This window comes from Ipomoea triloba, chromosome 1, assembly GCF_003576645.1.
Source record: "Ipomoea triloba cultivar NCNSP0323 chromosome 1, ASM357664v1".
In the NCBI taxonomy this organism is placed as follows: Eukaryota; Viridiplantae; Streptophyta; class Magnoliopsida; order Solanales; family Convolvulaceae; genus Ipomoea; species Ipomoea triloba.
In genome coordinates, this window is record NC_044916.1 from 28694781 (window position 1) to 28703058 (window position 8278).

Sequence of the window (8278 nt, forward strand, 5' to 3'; positions counted from 1 at the left end):
CGTCCCAAATCTTGCAAAAATATCTTTCAAGAACTTTAAAACAACCTTACTGTCATTTGTTCTGGTGGCCACAGCTTCAACCTATTTCGAGACATATTCAACAGCCACAAGAATGTACTGATAACCAAAGGAAGTGGGAAAAGGCCCCATGAAATCAATTCCCCAAACATCAAACAGATCAACAACTAAAATATTTGAAAGGGACATTTCATGACGCTTACTTATATTACCAGTCCTCTGGCATCTATCACACTTAGCACAAAATTCAAGTGCATCCTTGAACAAAGTGGGCCAATAAAAACTAGACTGCAAAACTTTCAATGCAGTTTTCTTCCCAGTAAAATGTCCTCCGCAACTTAAAGTGTGGCTATGATTCAAAATATTTTGTTGTTCAAACTCAGGAATACTCCTTCTAATTATTTGATCAGGACAAATTTTAAACAAATAAGGCTCATCCCAAAAGAAATGTTTAACTTTAGAAAGAAAATGTTTTTTTCCTTGTGAATTCAAGTCTAGGTGAAAGTGACCCGAGACTAAATAATTCACAGAATCTGCATACTAAGGCTCTTTATTTTGTAACGAAAGCAACTGTTCATCAGGGAACCTGTCATTTATAGGAATATTAGAATTAGGACAAATATTAGCTACATCAGGTAAACAAGACAAATGATCAGCAACCACATTCTCGCACCCTTTCTTGTCCTTGATAGTCAAATCCAATTCTTGAAGCAACAAAATCCATCTTATTAGCCTAGGCTTAGCATCTTTTTTAGCCAACAAAAATTTCAGAGCAGAATGATCAGAATAAACAATCACCTTAGAACCAAGCAAGTAAGAACGAAATTTTTCTAATGCAAACTATAGCTAACAACTCCATTTCAGTAGTTGTATAGTTAACCTGAGCAGTATCCAAAGTTTTACTTGCATAATGAATCACATAAGGTAGTTTATTAATTCTTTGGCCTAAAACAGCACCTATGGCATAATCAGATGCATCGCACATTATTTCAAAAGGATGCTCCCAATTAGGTGCAGCAAGAATGGGAGCAGAAGTTAATTTTTCTTTCAAAAAGTTGAAAGTAGACACACATTCATCATCAAATTTGAAGACAACATCTTTTGCTAACAGGTTACACATAGGCCTACAAATCTTTGAAAAGTCTTTTATGAAGCGCCTATAAAAACCTGCGTGACCAAGAAAACTTCGCACTTCTTTGACAGATGTAAGGGGAGGTAATTTAGAAATAACTTCAATCTTTGCCCTGTCAACCTCTATTCCCCTATCAGAAATTATATGGCCCAAAACAATGCCTTCTTTAACCATGAAATTACTTTTTTCCCAACTCAAGGTTAAGTTCATTTTAACACATCTTTCAAGCACAGAAGATAAATGAGTGACAATAGTAATCCCAGATTTCTTTGGCACTACGTGAACTGGACTTACCCATTTACTATCTGAAATTGGGTAAATAATACCTGAGTCCAACAACTTTAAGACTTCTGCACGTACAACTTCCTTCATATTTGGATTTAACCTGCGTTGGGGTTGACGGACAGGCGTTGCCCCTTCTTCAAGTAGGATCCGGTGCATACAAACTGTTGGACTTATTCCTTTAATATTCCCTACTGTCCAACCAATTGCACTTTTATATTTTTTTAATACCCCTAACAGCTTTTTTTCTTGTTCCTGTGAAAGGTTAGAGGCAATTATTACAAAATAAGTATTACTTGGACCTAAGAAAACATATTTTAAAGAACTAGGAAGAGGTTTTAATTCCAACTTGGGCGGAACGTCAGCTTCAATTGAGGGATGGTGTTTTTCTTTGATTTTCTCTAGACAGTCTGTGACTGAACATCCTTCAACATCCCCCTCTTTTATTGGGCTTTGATTAGGTTCCTCTTCATCAGCTTCGACCTTCAACGGAGATTCATCTAAAAACTCAACAGAAATTATAGAATCTAAAATGTCTACAGCAAAGCAATGATTATTATTGTTTTCAGGCAATTTCATTGATTTCAGAATAGAAAATTCAACAATTTCATCAAGGACAGTCATGGTTAATTTTCCATTTTGGACATCAATCATTGTTTTTGTTGTGGCCATAAAAGGTCGGCCAAGCAAAATCGGCATGTCATGTGCATGATTGCACTTTTTATTTATGTCTCAAACAAAAAAGTCAGCAGGAATTATTAATTTATCAACTTGGACCAAAACATCTTCTACAATGCCCCTAGGATATCTAACAGAACGATCAGCAAGCTCTAGGGACATTGTAGTAGGTTTTAATCTATCCAGACCTAACTGCAAGTAGACAAAATAAGGCATCAAGTTAATGCTTACCCCTAAATCAAGCATTGCCTTTTCTTTCTTAGAATTCCCCATTGTAATAGTTATTATGAAACTACCGGGGTCTTCTAATTTTGGGGGCAAGTCAGTTTGCAAAACAGCACTAACGGTTTTAGACATAAAAACTTTTTCATTATGTTCATACACTACAAGAAAAATCGCGAATTGCGACGGAAAATCGCGACGGAAATTATTTCGTCGCAACATAGCAACGGATATTGCGACGGAATAGTTTCCGTCGCAACTTAACGACGGAAATTAATTCCGTCGCAACTTAACGACGGAAATTAATTCCGTCGTGATTTTTAGCGCAAAGAGAAAATAAAACCCGCGAAATCTTGGCGGTAATATATTCACGACAGAATTTGCGACGGATATAAATTACATCGTCTATTTAGCGACGAAAAGGCAACGGATTTATTTTTCATCGCGAAATAGCGATAGAAATTGCGACGGATTTCATTCCATCGCGAAAGGAAAGAATTTTTTGTAAATGAATAAATATTGTGACGGAATTAACGACCGAATAAATTTCGTCGTAATTGTGTTTTTTATTTTTTTTATTATGAAGTTTTAAAATGCCAGAACCCTAACCGCATAAGCCATTCTGCTATAGTCAATACTCCATACGCAGCCACGCACCCATAAGCCATCACTCTCCTCGGCTCCTTGCCATCGACCACCGTAGCCTGACGTCTGAACGCCATCTACCACCAGTGGCCAGTCTCCTCGCTCCTCGCCAGTCGCCACCGTAGCAATGCCTATTGAAGAACTCACAATTCCATGCCTATCGATAGTCTTCCACCGCGGGCGGTTCTCCTTCGTATAGGTTAGTTCTATTACTCTAAATCTTAAACCCTAATCCCTATATTCCTAATTCTATTTATCCCTGATTGTTTGGAAAATGCTTTACATATTTATGCTTGGTTAAGATGTGGATTTTGGTCATATTTATGCTTTCAATCTTTAATTATTTTCTTTATTGATTAATGCTAGTTGGGTAGTTTTCAGTGTTTACAATTGCTTTGTGTTGATTAATGCCACTTTGGGTTGTTTTCAGTCTTTATTCAGCACTCTTTTGATTGAGCTCTGCAAATGTTTTGCCACTTTCATGTAGTTCAGCTATGATTGGTCTTGTCCGGTTGAAGTTCTTCTGTTTGCTATATATAGGCTAGTTAAAGGTTGTGTATTTGCTGGAATTTAGTTGGAAGAAAGTAGGGTAGATAGTTTTTTAATTTGTTGGCTAGGTTGTGCAAACAGGAGTGGTTGACAGTTACTTAATGCAGTGCAAATTTTTTTCACAGAATGCAGGTAGAGGTAAGCAAATACATTGAAGGAGTTGTTGACAAGATATTGTGACTGAATGGATTGCCTCAGTCATTGATTTGATATGATGGTGAGCTCAAGTGTTTATCTCTCACTTAATTCTTTAGTTTACAGCAAATAGTGATGTCAAGTTTACTTTGAAGAAAAAAGTTCTCTAAATGCCTTTAGGAATTTATGATGCACTGCTATTTTGTTGTATGTCCAATTGTCCAGATTACTTTTCTTTTTATGAGTATTGTCTTGAGACAAATTGTTTATTGTAATATAAAAATTATAAAATGCATTGTGTATGCTTCTGCTGTAGTGAAGGACACAGACCAATGGATCTGCTGATGTGTTATAGTCAAAAGTATTGGATTTCTTATAAATGTAGCAGCTTTGCATCTTCTTCATGCAAAGATGAAGAGAATTAGGAAAAAAGCTCAATTTTTTAATGTTTTTTTTTAAGATCTCCTTAGAGAATTGATTTTAAATTAAAAATATATTGTTTTCTAATTTTAAAATACATTTCAAAATTTTGTAGTCTTTATTTTTATTTATAATTGTAGATTTCTATTGTCAAAGGATCTACACATTCTTAAAGTTCAACTTAATTGAGGAATAATATATTTGTCTATAATGGTATTTTGGTTATTTGACTGATTTTACAATTTTTTTGGATTGATTTTTTTTCTCTGCAAATGACTCTTTGAAAACAAGTACAAAACATTTTCCATTGTTTTTGTCAATTAAAGTGAACACCATTGTAACAGCTTTTCCATACAAAACAAGGCCTTGGTAAATGGTTTAACATATCATCACTAGTTTAACATATCTATTTTACATTTAGTTACAAGTGCAGTACACACACATATCTAGATGTATGTCCATGTGTCTTTTTGCTTATGTATGTGGATCTGTATCTAGGTTCTCTCGACATTCTTCACTTCAATTTGGTAAATGGTTTATTGCTATGGATGTAAAACATATATATATATATATATATATATATATATATATATATATATATATATATATATATATATATTGGCTTATGGTTTAGTTACCCCTTGTATTTTATTTGATGATGATTCCAACTAGATTCGTATTAAGGCTTAGTTTAGTTGAGTTCCTTTGTTCTTATTGAAAATATGATAGCCGAAAGTGTAGTCTCTGTAGTGATTTTCTGGTTAATTATCATTTTGAAATCATGTGGCATTTGAATCTTAAAATGTTCTTTTATTGGAGGAGTTGCTCTAGTGCTAAGGTTTTTGTTGTGTTTATCATGCCATTTTGAGAGAATTAAATAGACAAAAAACTAATTTTTTTTCTTACTTTTTGCATAACCAATGATACTTTTCATACATTTATGTGTGCACATTTGCATACTGTTTAGGAATCAAATTGTACAAAGCTTTTGGGATTGTTACAATTTCCTAAGAAACTACAAGCAAATGTTTACAGGTCCCCCAATAAGCTTGTAGGTTTTTTATTTGTTAGCTTGTTAATGTAATAATGATGCATGGCAAACTTAATCAGAGATTTTGTTATTTATTGCAGAGGTTATAACTTCGGCAAAGTTTCACCCAACCCGCCCATTGTAAGACGTTAGCTTATAGTAGTTCAAAAGATGAAATTGAGAACTTGAAGCTTACTATTCTCCTTATGCAACGACGAGTTGATACTATTGATGGCGAGAGAGCTGGTACTTCATCATCACTCCCATCCCAAACCAATTGATCTTAATGTAGATTGTTATTCGTGGGAACTATTATATTGTTGTTTAAACTTGAATTTACTATTGTTAGTTATTAAATGTAAATTGATGGTGTATTATTACTTGAACTTAATTAATGAGATTGATGATGTTTTAGAATTAATTGTGTTTTAGTATGCCATTGTAGTTTTATATTAATATTTTAAAAGTTCATATTACTATTTAAAAATAATTATTATAAATAATTTTTTAAAAAAATAATTAAAAAATGCGACGGAATCGCGATAGAATATAAGTTTTGCGATGAAATATTTGTTGCACTAAATGCGACGGAATCGCGATGGAAAACAATTCCGTTGTAAAAATGCGACGGAAATCGCGACGGAAAAAACATATGGTAGCGTAATATTCGTTTACAAAATGGCTACGGAATTGCAACGGAAAAAATTCTATTGCTAATTTGTGACGCCTTATTCCGTTGCCATATTTTGCGACGGAATTATTCCGTCGCGTACAAAAATACGACAAGGCGATAGACGACGGAATGAATTTCGTCGCAATTTCGTCGCAAAACGTGATTCGCGACAAAATTTTGTTGTTTCACGACGAAATTTTTCCGTCGCGATTCGCGAATTTTCTTGTAGTGATACCTACGCTTTCTAGTGTTTAGTTCTTTTAAAAACTTAGCATAGGCAAGCATATTTTTAATCATGTCTAACAAAGGCAAATTCACATTCACTTTTGACAACAAATCATAAATCTCAGAAAATGATCTATCAAACTTTGAATTTTTCAACCTACCAGGAAATGGAATTGGGGGAGCATATGGCTTAGTGAGCACACAAGGATCATTAGATTTATGTAATTTGGGTTCATCCTTATTAGCATCATTATCAACATTCAAATTTTCAACTATTTCAGCTTGTTTAGAAGTTGCGTTTTCTTTAACAACATTTTCAATAACTTTACCACTTCTTAACACAGTCATAACCTTAGCTTCTTCAGGTTAGCTAGGCAACTTACCTGGCACATGGCCTTGTAGAGCTTCGGCAATTTGCCCCACTTGGACTTCCAACTTTCTCATGGAAGCTTCATTTCTAGCAAGAGATGCCTCAGTTTTAGCAAGTGATGCCTCTGTTCGTTGGAACCGCTAGTCATTTGCTTCTTACTGTCTATTGCAGGCCTGTATAAAAGTATTCAAAGAATCCTCCCAAGATGGTTTTTTCGGTTGAGGTGGAGCAAATGGTTGAAAATTATTCTGGTTATTATTCCAAGAAAAATTAGAATGGTTTTTCCAACCCGGATTATAAGAATTAGAATACGGGTCATTTCTAGGCCTTTGATTGAAACTATTCATAACATATGTTCAAAATTATGAACATTTTCGTCCACCATAGATGCATTGCTTTGCTTCATACTCATCATAGAACACATGCTTTTCACTTGTTTAGCTAACTCAGACACTTGAATTTCCAACCCAGCATTAGAGTTAACTTCATACATACCTGGCGTCCGTCCCCTTATACTCTTTTGTTGGGAGTTTGCCCCTAGCATTTCATACAATGTTAAAGTTTCTTCCGTAGTTTTTTCTCCCATGGCCCCTCCAACTGCATTGTCAACCATGGATTGGCTAGTTTGGGTCAAACCATCATAAAAGGTTTGATTTTGAAGCTCTAATGGGTGGCCATGATGGGGGCATTGAATGAGTAACATTTTGAATCTTTCCCATGCCTCAAGAAACGGTTCACCTTCAGCTTGCGAAAAAGTCGCAATTTTTCTTCTCAATTCAGCAGTTTTAGCATGGGAATAGAACTTACCGATAAACTTGTTATACACCTCCGGCCATGTCCGAAGGGACCCAGGTGTGAGAGTCATGAACCATGTTTTTGCTGCATCTTTCAAGGTGTATGGTAAACACCTCATCCTTAGTGCATCCTCGGTCAAGTCATTCAACGGGAAGTGTTGGACTATCCCGTAGAAATCCCTTATAAAGGTAAGGGCATCTTCACTTGCTAAACCGTGAAAAGACGGTAGCTGGTTGTAATGGACCGTTTTTAGCTCATAATTCCTGGCTGCGTCAGTAAGCACTATACAAGAAGGTGAAGCTCTTACTTGGGGCCTACCAAAGTCTTTCATTAGCCTAGGATTGGGTTGAGGGTATGTTTGAGGGGGTTGAAGAAGTGCATCCATAGTTGTTGTTGTTTCTTTTGGTTCAAAACTAGGTTTTTCAGCAGGTAAATGTTTTTTCTTTTTTCTATCAATGTAATCGTCCAAAGTCAATAATGTAGGTTTTAAAGAACGACGACCTTGCATAAAATAAAAGCACAAATAAACTAACAAGCAAACCGAATAAATAAAATAAAATATTCAATAAAGAGTAAAAGGACAAAAAAACTAAACAAATACTAGGCACATTTTTTATTTTTTATTTTTTTGAAAGTAATATTAAGCGAAGGGAAAAAGAAATAAATAAATAAATTGCAAAATATATAATTCCCCGGCAACGGCGCCAAAAATTGATGGACAATTTTTAATATATGTCCTCACAAGTGCACGAGTCGGTGTAGTGATAGTGTGCAAAAGTAAGGGTCGATCCCACAGGAAATTAAAAGAATGCAATTTATAAACTTTGAAAATAATTAACTCGAATGAAATTAAGTAAACCAGAACTAGCAAAACACTTAGAGAAATGGCATAAAAAGACAACAAAAACGAGATAGCAAAATTAGCTAAGCATCCTTTAATCAAGAATTAAAATAAAGTACGTAGCAAAGCTTCACAATTAGCACTAATTGTAAATGAAACGTAGCAAAGCTTCACAATAGCTAGCAAAATCTCTCTCTCTCGTTTACGTAGAGGCTAACATTTGGGAAGGGCTAAAATACACAAACTAAACTAGCATAATAAAA

General features: G+C 34.8%; 1 non-coding gene across 1 annotated transcript; it reads left to right on the top strand.

Annotated features, from left to right (window-relative positions):
• The first annotated feature begins 7050 nt into the window (after positions 1-7050).
• LOC116002430 lies at positions 7051-7157 on the top strand. Its single transcript, XR_004094461.1, has one exon. It is a non-coding gene; the product is annotated as a small nucleolar RNA R71 (small nucleolar RNA).
• The last annotated feature ends 1121 nt before the right edge of the window (positions 7158-8278 follow it).